Source organism: Pseudorca crassidens, chromosome 3 (assembly GCF_039906515.1).
Source record: "Pseudorca crassidens isolate mPseCra1 chromosome 3, mPseCra1.hap1, whole genome shotgun sequence".
In the NCBI taxonomy this organism is placed as follows: domain Eukaryota; kingdom Metazoa; phylum Chordata; class Mammalia; order Artiodactyla; family Delphinidae; genus Pseudorca; species Pseudorca crassidens.
This window is the reverse complement of record NC_090298.1, coordinates 54,252,125-54,266,623: the sequence shown is the minus strand read 5'-3', so window position 1 is coordinate 54,266,623 and position 14,499 is coordinate 54,252,125. Positions and strand designations below refer to the sequence as shown.

Below are 14,499 nucleotides of genomic sequence, written 5' to 3'. Positions count from 1 at the left end.
GGCCATTATTTTTTTCTCTTTGTGAATTGCATGCTAAAAATGGACCATTTTTTTCTATTGGGTTCATCGCATTTTTCTTACTGATTTTTAGAAGATTTTAAAATGTATTCTGTGGGAAGAAGTGAGAGAGTGGCATTGACATATATACACTACCAAATGTAAAATAGATAGCTAGTGGGAAGCAGCTGCATAGTACAGAGAGATCAGCTCGGTGCTCTGTGACCACCTAGAGGGGTGGGATAGGGAGGGTGGGAGGGAGATGCAAGTGGGAGGGGATATGGGGATATATGTATACATATATTTGATTCACTTTGTTGTACAGCAGAAACTAACACAACATTGTAAAGCAATTATACTCCAATAAAGATGTTAAAAATAAAGATATGTAAAAAGCAAATAAAAATAAACATTATATTTGTTTTCCAAAAAAATGAAATAAAATGTATTCTGAAACTTTATTCTTTGCCTGATAAATGAGTTGCCAGTATCTTCTCCCAATATGTGACACATCTTTTTGTCACAATGAAGCTTTTATTATTATTAAAAGTTTTTATTTATTATTAATGACAATGTAGTTCAAATTTGTCATTCTTAAATTTTTGTTTGTGTTTTTTTCTATCTTAATTAAGAAACAACTACTTATTCCAATGACATTAGTTTTTATTCTAATAATTTAAAAGTTTTGTTTTTCAAATTTGAGTCTTCAATCCATCTGGAGTTGTTTATGTATAATATGAGGCACGTATGTAACTTAGTATTATATATAGAACATCACAGTAGTAGCAGAAGTTCCATCCTTTCCCCAGCTAACTGAAATGTCATCTCTGTTACAGGCCTATCTCAAATATGTATGTGTGTCTTTTTAGAATACGCACTGTGTTCATCCCTGAATGAAGGTCTCAGTGTCCATCTGGTATCATTTCTCACCAGCTTTATGGAATTCCTTTAATGTTTCATGTAGTGAAGCTGAAGCTGTGCCACTGACACATTCTTTCGCTCTTTTTTATACTAAAATGTCTTTATTTGCCTTTTTCTTAAAGGATATTTTCACTGGATATAGAATTCTAGGTTGATAGGTATTTTGTTTTATGTTTTTGTTTTTCCTTTCAGCACTTTTAAATGTTGTTCTTTTATCTTCTCTACATTATTTCTCTTGAGATGGTAGCAGGTTTTTTTTTTTTAAGATTATTTTTCTCTTCATTTTCCCTCTGCCTGCTTTTAAGATATTCTATTAATCTTTGCTTTTCAGCCACTTGATTATGATGTGCCTAGGTGTGGTTTTCTTTGTGTTTATTCTGCTAGAAATTTTAAAGACTTTCAGAAATGTGAGTTTAAAATTTTCATTGAATTTGGAAATTTTTTCTTTATTATTTCTTTTTTTAAAAAGAGATTTATTTATTTATTTTTGGCTGTGTTGGGTCTTCGTTGCTCTGTGCAAGCTTTCTCTAGTTGCAGTGAGCAGGGGCTACTCTTTGTTGTGGTGTGCCGGCTTCTCATTGCAGTGGCTTCTCTTATTGCGGAACACGGGCTCTAGGTGCAGGGGCTTCAGCAGTTGTGGCTCATGGGCTCTAGAGTGCAGGCTCAGTAGTTGTGGCACACAGGCTTAGTTGCTCTGCAGCATGTGGGATCTTCCCGGACCAGGGCTCACACCTCTGTGCCCTGCATTGGCAGGCGGATTCTTGACCACTGTGCCACCACAGAAACGCCCGTTATTATTTCTTCAAAAATCTTTTTTCCACCCCACTCTCTCCTTTTTTTTTCTGTGTATCGAATGATACATATATTTTCTTCTTGTCCCATAGGTCACTAAGGCCTTGTTTATTATTTTCACTTTTTTCCCTCTGTATGTCTAAATTTGAATCATTTCTATTGACCTATTTTCAGATTCACTAATATTTTCTTCCGTAGTTCTCAAGCTACTTTTAAGCCCAGCTAAGAATTTTTTAACACTTTAGAGACTATTATTTTAGTTTTAGAATTTCTGTGTGGCTCTTTTCTGTAGTCTTTGCTTTTCTGCTGAGCCTGCCTGCCCACCCTCTCATTATGGCCAGCTTTTCCTTTAAGTCCTTGAACATACTTCTAATCATTGTTTTAATGCCTTTGTGTGCTAACTGCAACAACTGCCTCATCTATGGCTGCTTTTATTGACTGTTTTCTATCCAAGTTTGGGTCACATTTTCTAGCTTCTTGATATATATGTCTAACAAATTTTTATCATATGGTCAACTTTATGGAGGCTCCATTGTGAGAGTTTGGCTTATATTGTCTTTCTTTAAGGAGTGTAGAATTTTATGGTGGATCAGCTTGATCCTACTGAAGCTTGATTTTAGACATTTTAGGAAGAGTCTAGATAGCCCCTATTGTGGGGCCAGAGCAGCTCTGCTAAAGGCAAAGTATTTTTGAAGCTTCAGTTGAATGCCTGGGTTGTTCATGAGGTCTCTCCACTCTGGCTTGTCAGAACACTAATGTTTTAATGTGTCACTCTTGGAATCCCTGATCTCTTCACTGTCTCCTAGAAACTGTTCTCTGCAGGCATCCTTGAGTCTTGCTTTGTGCATTCACAGCTTACTGTTCGGCTTAAGAGTCCAGAGGACCCTTATAGAGATTTTGGGGGTTCTTCCTCTGCACAACTCTATCCTCCTGGTACCCTACTCCCATAAATTCCAGCTCTCTCAGCAGCCCCAAACTCCATATTGCATTCTCCATCCAGGCCTATCATTGCTGTCTAACAGGTTTCTACTTCCTGTTTGAATGGAAAGTGTCCTAGTCTGGAAAGTGCCCTCAGGCAGAGAGCTGGGTGAATGTGGGCCTCACAGCATCCCTTCACTAGAGGATCAGAGCCCAGTGCTGCTTGTTATCCAATGTCTGGGAACAGCTTCTTCATATATTTTGTTTTATATGTATTTACAGTGGGAAGATGATTGTGATCCTCATTACTCCATTACTGCCAGAATCAAAGGTGTCTACTTATGAATTTTTACATCTATTATATCTAAATTCCAGTCCCTTCTTTTATTCTCAGCATTATAATTTGTGCTACCTCACCTTTTTTCTTCAGCAATTTAAGCAGAGTCTGCCCTTCAGACTCAGACTGGAGCTATACCATTGGCTCTCCTGGTCTCCAGCTGAAGATCCTGGGACATCTCAGTCTTCATAGCCCCATGAGCCAATTCCTTATAATAAGTCTATCTATCTATCTGTCTACCTACCTACCTACCTACCTACCTACCTACCTACCTACATACCTATCTATCTGTCGTGGTTTGTCTTTTCATTCTCTTAACCATGTCTTAGAGCAGAAGTGTTTTAATCATAATAAAATTCTGCTTATCAATTTTTTTCTTTTATCAGTCATGGTTTTAGTGTTGTAGTTAAAAGTTCATCTCTAAACCAAAGTTCACAGATTTTTCTTCCATGTTTTCTTCTAGAAGCTTTATAGCTTTGCATTTTACATTTATCTCTATGACCCATCTTGAGTTAGCTTTTGAGGAAGGTGTAAGGTCTTACCCAGGTTTTTACCATGCATGTCAATATCCAGTTGTTGACATACAGCACCATTTGTTGAGAAGACTATGCTTTCTCCACTGAATTGCCTTTTCTCCTTGGTCAAAGATCCATTGGATATATTTGTGTGGATCTCTTTCTGGGCTCTCTATTTTGGTTCATTAGCCTGTTTGTCTATTCTTTTATCAAGACCACATTACCTTGATTACTGTAGCTTTATAGTAAATCTCGAAATCAGGTATTGTGGGTCCTCCACCTGCGTTCTTTTTCATCAATGCTTTACTTCCTTTTTTTCCTCTCACCCTCCTTCTCTGTTCATCCCCTACCACATTCCAATTAGCATCGGAATCTTCGCCTTGTGTTCTACTTATGGAAGACCAATGTTATGGACTGAATGTTTTTGTCCCCACAAAAGTCATATATTGAAGCCCTAACCCCAGTGTGTCTGTATTTGGAGATGAGGCCTCTAAGGAAGTAATTAAGTTTAAATGAGGTCATGAGGGTAGAACTCTGATCCAACAGGATTAGTGTCCTTATGAGAAGAGACACCAGAGCCTTCTCTCTCTCTCCCTCTCCATGCATGCACCAATAAAAGTCCATGTGAAGATATAGCAAGAAGGCAGCCATCTACAACCCAGGAAGAAAAGTCTTAAAAGAAATAAAACCTGACAGCTTTTTAACCTTGGAGTTTCAGCCTCCAGAACTGTGAGAAAAGATATTTCTGTTGTTTAAGCCACCCAGTCTGCTATTTTGTTATGGCAGCCAGAACAGACTAATACAACAAGAATAAGACAAAGTACAACTTTTATAAATATCAAGTAGCTGGATTCTATTTCCTTAATCCAATCTGGTAATCCTTGTCTTTTAACTGATGAGGTTCATTCATTTAAAGTTATTCTATCCCTGACAGTTTTCATTTCTATCACTTTATTTTATGCTTTCTATATCACATATTTTTCTTTTTTTCCCTCTTTTCAAAACAAGTATTAGACTGATATATTCCTTAATTCATTCTTTCCTTTCATTGGTTAGGAAATTATACACTTAATCTTTATGATGTTATGGTTTATGGTTTGATTTTAAAAATGCATGCCTTCTGAACAAAGTTCAAAGTGGATCAAGAATTTTACCACATTTCCAAATATTACAAGGACTTTAGAAACTTTAACTCTGATGGCTCCCCTTCTCTTACATGTCATTTTCTCAGATTTTTATTTTGACTTTGTTTTTATGAATCTCACATTGTTCATAATTATTTTCATTTTTATATTGTTAACATGTGTTTAGGTTTACCCTATGTTTGCCAATTATTTTGCCCACTATTGCTTTTGGAAACCTCTCTTCCTTCTGGGTCCAATTTTCTTTTATCTGAGGTAAATACTTTAATAATTGCTTTAGCAAGGGTATGTGGGTGGTAAAGTCTCTATGTCATTTTGTTTAAAATTGCCTTTATTATGCTTTCACTCTTGATTGATAGTTTGTCTGATTTATAATTCTAGGTTGACAGCTATTTTTTTCAGCAATATGAAGATATTAGCCAATTGTACTCTGGCTCTATTGTTACCACAAGGGGGTCTATTGTCAGTAGTTTTTCCTTTATTTATCTTACTTAAAACTTTTTATTCTGGGACCTAAATATTCACGCTTTTCATCAATTTTATAAAATTCTCAGCCATCCTCTTGTTACTATTTGACTCTTCATTATTCTTTTTCTTTTCCCTCTTGAACTTTTAGTAGACATATATTAGAACTTCTCATTCTCTCTTCATGTCACTGAATCTCACTTTCATATTTTTAATTTATCTTCCTCAATTGAGCTTTACTTAATTTCCTTAGATCTATCTTCTAGTTCAATATTTTTGCTTCAGCTGTTTCTAATATGCTCCATAAGCCAGTTGGTTATTGCTTAATTTTAAAAGTTCCATTTAATTTATTTTAATCTTCTTGATATTTGTTTCTTGTGTATTTCTTACAGTTTTGATTCTTTTCATTACCTTTAATTATTTGAACTCAATAATTTTATATTCTCCATTAGAATATGCTGTAATGTGAAAATACTGATCTTCTAACGCTGCTACCTGTTCCATCTTTAGTTTCTTATCCATCTTGGATTGTTTACTTGTGAAAGTTGAACTTGAGAAGCACTTCATCGGTGGGAGTCATGGCGCATGTATGCTTTGGAGTGGTGGGGTCTCTGTGTCTGGCAAGTGCCCCAGAATTATCATTGGTACAGGGGCACATTGGCGTTCATTTCTCATTGTGAGGATTCCTAAACCTTGAGGACCTTGAGGGTAGTGTAAACTCAAACCCCACATCTATGCCTGCAGCAGACCCAAAATATAAATTGCCCAGGAACTCAGGCAGAGACAGATAAACTTTGCTGTTGCCTTCCTGTGTCACTGCACACAGCATTTTCAGTCCTGTATTTTACTCAGGAACAGCCCTTTAAAGTTTCTAGTTCTCTCTTCATGGGCTTAAGGATTTATTCTGCAACCCTGAAGATCTTAAAATAAAAGCTCTTAGGGTGCTTGAACCAGCAAAGTCCTAACATCCTATTTCCCCCACACTCACTTCCACCTGGGGTTAACGGCCAAGGGAAGCCTCAGCTGTGCCTCATGGGATTGTGCTCTGCTTTTCAGATTACCTGCCACCTGAGAATTGTTCTTACTTTTCCTGTTATCTCAACTACACATTTCGAATAATGTTATACTTTGTGTACTTGGGGGAAGGGGTTCAGGTAAACGAATTCACATTATTTAGGGAACAAGAAGCCCTGAATTTGCTTCTTTAAATGTCTCAAATTTTGAAGTTTGATGAAAATTATATGCCAGATCTGAAGTTACTTTATTATTTTGCCCACCTAAATGACACTCAAGGAAAAGTAACATACATTTAGTTAATTATTATTCTGCTGTGTTGTAATGATCACAGAGTCAGGGCTTGATGTTTCCCTAGAGTCTATTTTGTAGGAAGTATTTTCCTATATTCAGTAACCCTGTTAGTAGCTTGAATCACTGCACAAACACTCATGTTTCATTGAAAACTCAAGTTTTCATGTATATAAAGAAACTACATCCCAATTGAGGGTTCAAATTAACATGTGGAATACGTTAATTAAGTATATTTTATGTTCACTAACTGTATCATACATTAATTTGAATTTGTGCTTTTTACCCTGAGAATGTGAAACAAGATGGGGTTTCACAGCTGTTTAAATCTCCTTTAAAGAAGCAGAATTGTATTAATGAAACAAAAAGGAATATATTGGCAAGAGAAGACTCACCTTGAGTTGATAACACATGGATCAGATGCCTCTCTTTGTTGGTTTATGAGCATCTTTAAGGCAGGCAAAGTGATGTACAAATTATCTTAGAACCTCTGAAGTAGAGCATCAAGCTTGCCACATGATAGGTGGTAAATAGCTGTGGAAAGAAGAGAGGAGAGAGAGTGTGAGGATGGCAGGAAACGAGGAAAAGATGTAAGGAAGTAAAGAAGAAAGGGAGGAAGGGAGGCAGGGAGGGAAGAAGGAGGCAGCTTTTGCCCATGATACCTATACCATGATACTATGATACCTATAAAGAAAGAGGAAACCTAACCCAATTCTAGAACCTGGGTGTCTGGGGCATAAATGCAGATGTCCTTAAGTGTTACTTCAAATGTCTCAGTTCAGTGAAATCTTACATATTCCATCAACATGATTAAAGATTTTAGCTCCTTGCAGCACAGGTTACACAAGAATCTCTTAGGCTACATGCCTGAACCGGAATTTGTGTTTTCAGTGGCGTATGGCACTTGAAAGTCTCTGTGAAGTTGAGGAGCACGCAGCCCATGTCAGCAAGTCTTATCACTCCGATGAGTCAAATATTTCTGAGCTGCACCCATGTTTTGAGAGGACTGTTTCTTCCTTTCTTAATGAACTAAACTTCATTTTTATCCTGACCCATTTCTTAAAAACTCCCATGTCTCTTCTTTCAGCAAAAACTAAATTTCATAGACAGGATAGGATGGTAGAAAGCTCTTGTATCCTTCCTGCTCTTGCAGAGACCTCATCAACTCTGTAAATGTTTCTCTTCAAGGGGAGGAGGTATTGTGACTGAACTGTACCTTCAACAAACCTCTTTCCAGCTCAGGGGGGAAATTTCCTTGGCTTGGTCAGGGCAGTTTAGCCACACCCAGATGAAATAATGAATGTGAAAGCACTTAGAAAGTCAAGTGTCTTGTCAAGCTGTATTAACGTGGCGAGTGTTATACTCTGCACTAGGATATGGGGTGAGGATGGCCAGCCATGGGTAGACACACAGCCAAAAGCTAGTGCAGCACAAAAAGGTAGTATCCATTCTGCTCCAATTGCTCCCTCCTTTAGTCCAGGCTGCCATAGAAAAATATCATAGATTGCATGGCTTATAAACAACAGAAATTTATTTCTCACAGTTCTGGTGGCTGGAAGTCTAAGATCAAGGCTCCAGCAGTTTTGGTGCCTGGTGAGAAATCACTTCCTGGTTCATAGATGGCTATCTTCTTGCTGTGTCCTCACATGGTAGAAGGGGGCAGGGAGCTCTCTAGGGTCTCTTTTATAAGGTAACTAATACCATTCGTGAGGGCTCTACCCTCATGACCTAATCACCCAAAAGGCCCCATTTCCAGACACCATCACATTGGGGATTGGATTTCAACATATGAATTTGGGGGAGACAATCTCTAGCCCTCCCAAATGTGCAAATCACTGCCCAAGAATTTCAATATGGGAGAACTACCAACAATAGAAAAGAAGAGGAATGTACCGTGTTCTGAGAGGAATCTCAAACAAGGAAAGATTGGGGCCATAGACCTGAGTGGACTTGGTTCTCCATTTCTTATGTTCCCTCTGGAGAAGAGGGTGGGAGGAGTAGGGTCCCCTGGTCATAGGACTCTGGTTGCTGTTGATGTCACTTCCTGCCTTGGCAAATTTGACTGGGAGAATGAGTGTATAAAAGAACATGCTCTCTATTTCCCTCCTCCCACCATTACTCTTTCTTTCCTCATTTGCCCTACTCATATTTCCTTTAAATATATTTAAAAAAATAATCTTTAATACAATTCTATTGGCTCCCCATCGAGGTAACAGTGTTTCTTCAAGTGTGATCCATAAACCTCTGGTGATTCCAGGGAATGTAGAGACAATTTGACAGTTTCAGAAGCTACAGCATTGATAATAAAATACTAATAATATAACAGCATAAAACGTTTAAGAGCTTATATAGTTGATAGCATACATTTTGCTTCATATTTGGCTAAAACCACTGATGTACAGAACTTGAATAATTTCTCAGCATAAGTGGAGCATATATGAAGAAGAAATGATCAACATATTTTTATTATGTTAATATTGAAAAGTCACGGTATAGAAAGATAACATTTTAAAATAGTTAGCAAAGAGTTAAATACAAAAAAAAAGAGTTAAATACAATTCATGAGATAGGTGTATGGGATCAGTACTAAAGGACACCATTTATATATGCTGCTGTGAACATTAAAGGAGACTAAAGTACTTGAGCATTAGAACCCTACTGTTTGCAAAGAGAACAGTTGGCAGAATATTTCCTGATCTTGATCTAATATTGAAATAAATGAGGAAAACTGAATACTACTATGTTCTAGCCAATAAGCATATATCTTTTTGGTTCATGAGCAAATACATAGGCATCTTGTATCAAAACCTTGCTTTTTTCCATTAAAGTATGAGGAAGCCAAGGGGAAATTTGTCATAAGAGTTTTTGAAATGAGGAAAGTGAAAACAATCATTTCTCCATGACACTAATGATGTCAATAAACACCATTTCAATGATTTCAAGGGTTTTTCTCAAGAGGGATATCTCAAAATACAGTCAATATCTTGAATAGCTGAAATTCATTACTTGTGAACTGAAATAGCATAATTTGTAAGGCTAAGTAAATGATACCAAGATTTCTGATACAGATCAAATTGAGCTAAATGTTTGACTCTCTACTGATACTTTTTTTTTTCAAGATAGGCCTGGTGTTGACTATATTATTATAATTATATTATAACATATAATATATACAAATTATATATATAATATATAATATTTATATTATGGTAGACTGTTAGGGTCTTGATGATAACGTGATATTTTAGTTAAGACTTGAAGGAAGTCCAAGAGAAGAGCAAGCCATTTGGATGTCTGGGGAAGAAAACTACACTCAGAGGGAACAGCAAGTACAAACTTTCTGAAGCAGAAACATGCTTGGTGTCCTCAGGGGATATCAAGGAGGTCACTATAGATGAAGTACAGTGAGGAAGGGAGAGAGTAAGAGTGATAAAATCAGAGGTAGCAAAAGATTTGGATAAAGGGAGGACTTTGGATTTTACTCTGAGATGAGAAGTTATTGGAGAATTTTGAGCAGAGAAGTGTTTATCTCCTTTTTAATGAGTTCACTCTGACTGCTGTGTTGGGAATAGACTGAGGGAGGCAAAAGCAGAAGTAGGGAAATCAATTAGGAGGCTATTTCAGTAACTGAGGCAAGAGAACACAGTGGCTTATACCAGAGCAGAAGCAGTTGAGGTGGTAGGAAATGGCTGGATTCTGGGCATATTTCCAGTCACTTATTCAATAAATGCTTATGGAACATTTACATACCTGGTGCTATCTTGAGTACTGGAAATGCCATGCTGAGCCAAACAAACAAGCAAAAACGAACACAAACCACCATGGTCTCTATTCTCTTGAGTTATGGTCTATTTGGTGATGGGAGGTTGGGAGTAAAAACAGGCAATATAGATGTAAACAAATCAGCAAGAATACATACTGTGAAACAAGTAAACCAGTATAACGTGAAAGAGTGTCTGGGTGGGTGGGTGGACTTTGCTACTTTGAATTGTGTGTCCGGAAAAGGCCACGGAGGAAGCAGTGACCTATCCACTTGGACCTGAGTGAGGAGAAGGAGGAAATCAAGTGACGATCTGGAGGATGATCATCCAGGTACAATGAACTACAAGTTCACAATCAGAGAGCTTGCTCAACCAACAGACATACATTTGGTAGTGTGGCTGGAGCATAGTGAAAGAACAGGAAAATGATAGGAAGTGAGATTAGGGAGGAAAATTATGTAGAACCTTGAGGGCCATAAAAAGGAATTTGGATTTTTTAAAAAATTAATTAATTAATTTCTGGCTGTGTTGGGTCTTCGTTTCTGTGCGAGGGCTTTCTCCAGTTGCGGCAAGCGGGGGCCACTCTTCATCGCGGTGCGTGGGCCTCTCACTATCGCGGCCTCTCTTGTTGCGGAGCACAGGCTCCAGACGCACAGGCTCAGGAGTTGTGGCTCATGGGCCTAGTTGCTCCCCGGCATGTGGGATCTTCCCAGACCAGGGCTCGAACCCATGTCCCCTGCATCGGCAGGCAGATTCTCAGCCACTGCGCCACCAGGGAAGCCCAGGAATTTGGATTTTATTCTAAGTATTTTAGAAAGCCATTGGAAGCCTTTAAGTAAGAAAATGGCATGATCTACTTTACAGTTTTAGAAGATCCCTCTGGCAACTTTGCAGGGGATGGATTCTGTTGGAGACATACAAAGGCAGAGCTCAAGTAAGCAGTCGGAAGCATGAGTCTGAGGCTTAGGAGAGAAGTCAGGTTTGAAGGTACAAGTTGAGGAGTAATCAGTGTGTGGATGGCATTGAAAGGGAAGGATATAAGTGAAATGACTTCAAAGTGAGTGTGGGCGGTGAAGAGTCAGGACCCTGAGGACTGCCCGGGCTCTTTCAGAGACCACTCGTTCAACCGCTTCCTGTCACAGCAAGACTCTCTAGTTCTTACCTCCCACCCCCTCCTCAGTCCACTCGAACATCTCTCCCCACTGCTTTACTGCATCTGCCCCCGTGACGATCACCTTTCCCTCCCTGAAACACACAGCAGAAGGGTTTTAGTGAATGAATAACAAGCAGGAGAACCGGGGAGAATGAGAGCATTAGAGTGACAGGACGCCAACAGAGAAAGAGCAACGCCTCCAAAAACTGAGGAGTGACAAATTCAAGTGTTGAGGAGGGTCTCCACCATATCTGAGAGAAGATTCCTACCAGAAGCATTGTGGCTTGGGTCTGACCTCTCAAATTTCAACTGCTTGCCTGTGTTTCTGATCACCATCTGCTCCCGAATTTCCCAAGGCCAAGATTTACCACCCATCTCTGTGACTCCAAGTTGGGAGTGCCAGCCTGGCATGCCACCTGCTATCTGTTATCAGGCCTCTCAGACTCTACATTATTCTGCCTGCTAGACTGAACTTCTCTCTCACACCTACTAGTACATGTCCCCTTCCCACCAACTCTTGTGTGGCTCTAGTCCTAATCCCTGATTTTGGTAGTCTGTGCATCTTGCAACAATTAATGAGGTCCTGATCAGCCATGTCTCTGAATGTGACATTTCCTATAACCATTCCAACTTAGTATCCTTTTACAGTATTCTTTAGGGTCTGGAAGATAGCTTACGATGCTGAGTTTTAAGTTCCTAACTTATTACGCCGTAAGAATTTGCAAACCTTAAAAGGTCTCTGGGCTCAGTTTAATACCTACGCTGTGATTAAGCTTGACTCCCAGTGAAGGCTGCCCCTTCCCTTTACAAAGCATGTACTCTCATATGTTTATCAAAATTAATAGAAACACGGAGGGAAACAGTGACTGAAATGAGGAGCACTTGGTAATAAGGTCTTTTTAATATCTTATAATGGGAAAGGCTGGACCGAAATTCGGTGGACAGTAAGGGCTTTGCTGCAAATTATAACTCTTCTTTCTGCTGCTTGGTAAAGGAAGACACAAGAGTCCTGAGGGAGTTACTAGAAGTTGAAAAGCAAATGTCACACTAATCTTGAAGAATCAACTTACAATTTAATATCTGTTCATTGAATTACATAGTCTATTATTTATTTGAAGCTTGTTATGGGTTGAATTGTATCCCCTACAAGTTCATATGTTGAAATCCTAACCCTCAGGATCTCAGAATGGGAAAACAGGTTTGTTGCAGTTGTAATTAGTTAAGATGAGGTCATACTGGAGTAGGGTGGGCTCCTAATCCAATATGACTGGTACCTTAAAGGAGAAATTTGGACACACACACAGGGAGGGTGTCATGTGAAGATGAAGGTGGAGATCTTCAAGCCAAGGAACACCAAAGATTGGCAGCAAACCACCTGAAGCCAGGAGAGAAGAATGGAAAAGATTCTCCTTCAGAGCCCTCAGAAGGAGCCAACCTTGCCAACACCTTGATCTCAGACTTCCAGCCTCCAGAACTGTGAGACAATAAGCTTCTGTTGTTGAAGGCACCCAGTTTGAGGTACTTTGTTACGGCAACCCCAGCAAACTAATACAAAGCTTGAGCAGACATAAATTAGATTTTCTACAATATTTTGGTCACATTTTCCATCTTGCATTAATAAAAGTGCAGCACAGTTTGTCCGCACTCCAGAATTTTGCTAGCACAAACACTCACCTCATCACGATCACCACAGGGAGGAAGAAAAAACAAGCCAAGCCGAGGTGTGTGTGCAAACACGTGCTTGCTCTTCTGAAGAAACTGAAGGCACGTTTCTTAATTTAGGCATATTTCCAAAGAGGCTGAAGAAAGGAAATCACATTTAAAACAAACATTTACCCCTGTTGCTAAGTAAATGCCTCACAACATTACTATAGTATCAGACATGAAAAATAAACCAGAATTATGCAGCTGGGTCTAATGCTGTCTATTCAGGCGCTAGTGACTGACAAAGAGAAACAGTTGCATTTTGTATGATAATTGGTTGGGGATGTGCAGCATGCATTTAAAAACTGTGTCAGAACACTTTTGCATATCAGAAAACAATCTCATTAACACATCTCATGAGACGCTTGTGTAGTCAAGGAATTTTAATAATTCCCGAGGCCTTGGACAAGGAATACAATTCAAACCATTTCAGTAATAGAAAAAAAAAATCGATAATCTTTATATTGCCATTGGTAATGTCAAACTCATAATTCCACCTTTATTAATATTTCATCGTTTTATCGGAATAATTACTACTTTGTAGTATAAGTAATATTATGTGCTTATGGAAACATGGACATGAGCCGCATATTTCTTCCATTCAGCTGACACAGTAGAATCTACTGAAATCGAGACTAGGATGACAGAGCGTATGCAAGAAAAATGCTCACGTCTTATTTGTTGTTTTCAAATTTATACAAAACCCAAAGGGTAAAAACCAGCCCGAACGACAGGTAACCTCCCCAAGCCTGATCTGGTGGTTTGACTTCATGAAACTTGCACTAAACGAGACATTAGGCTTCGCACAGCTGACCAAGGACTTAGGAAATCACTGCTTCTATTCTGATGCCACATTCTTGATCTGCCCCACTCCCATCCCGCCTAGACACACAGGGCTCGAGACTCCTTCTGAGCAATTCAGACAGGACGGAGCAGCACATGGAATCCACCTAGCAGACCCTAACCAGCCTGGTTTCCAAAGCCTGTCTGTTAGAACTAAGGTAAGGGTGAGTCATGGGGCCCATGTTCACCACCCAACCTGTTTGGGAGCATTGCTCTGTCATTTTCACAGCTAGCCCTGCAGGCAACATGTGCTCTGTTATGATAGGGCAAGGAATGCTCAACTTATCAGGGACCTGATTGGGAGAGCAGCCTTAGTACTTATAACAGTTGTTAGAACTGTTTACAGAACACTGTTTTTTGCACCTCAGGGTAAATCATGTGGCGTGAAGCCATGCCCCATCCCATGTGGAGCTGGGGGCCAGTGGGAAACTTCAGTTTTCCCAGGAAGGGGGAGCCTCTCTCTTTACTCTAAGCACTACAGAGGAGGCACTAAATTTAAATGGAAACAAGAGAGATGTAGATGAGATCTGAAGAGCTTAGGCTCCTACAGGAAGAAGAATGGTTTGTCTTTCTAACAGAATTCAGAGTCTCCTTGGAGGGGTTTTAAACAATGACAAGGAAGATTTCTCTTTCACCCATTTTGGAA

The 14,499-nt window shown here is 39.1% G+C and overlaps 1 long non-coding RNA gene across 1 annotated transcript in view; it reads right to left on the bottom strand.

Annotated features, from left to right (window-relative positions):
- Positions 1-705: 705 nt before the first annotated feature.
- LOC137220708 (uncharacterized) overlaps positions 706-14,499 on the bottom strand; it is a 472,693-nt gene continuing 458,899 nt past the window's right edge. The window contains exons 5-7 of the long non-coding RNA XR_010941752.1: positions 12,981-13,105; positions 6,788-6,926; positions 706-1,686 (exon numbers count right to left, since the gene is read on the bottom strand). This is a non-coding gene — a long non-coding RNA (uncharacterized lncRNA). The remainder of the gene's footprint in view (positions 1,687-6,787; positions 6,927-12,980; positions 13,106-14,499) is intronic.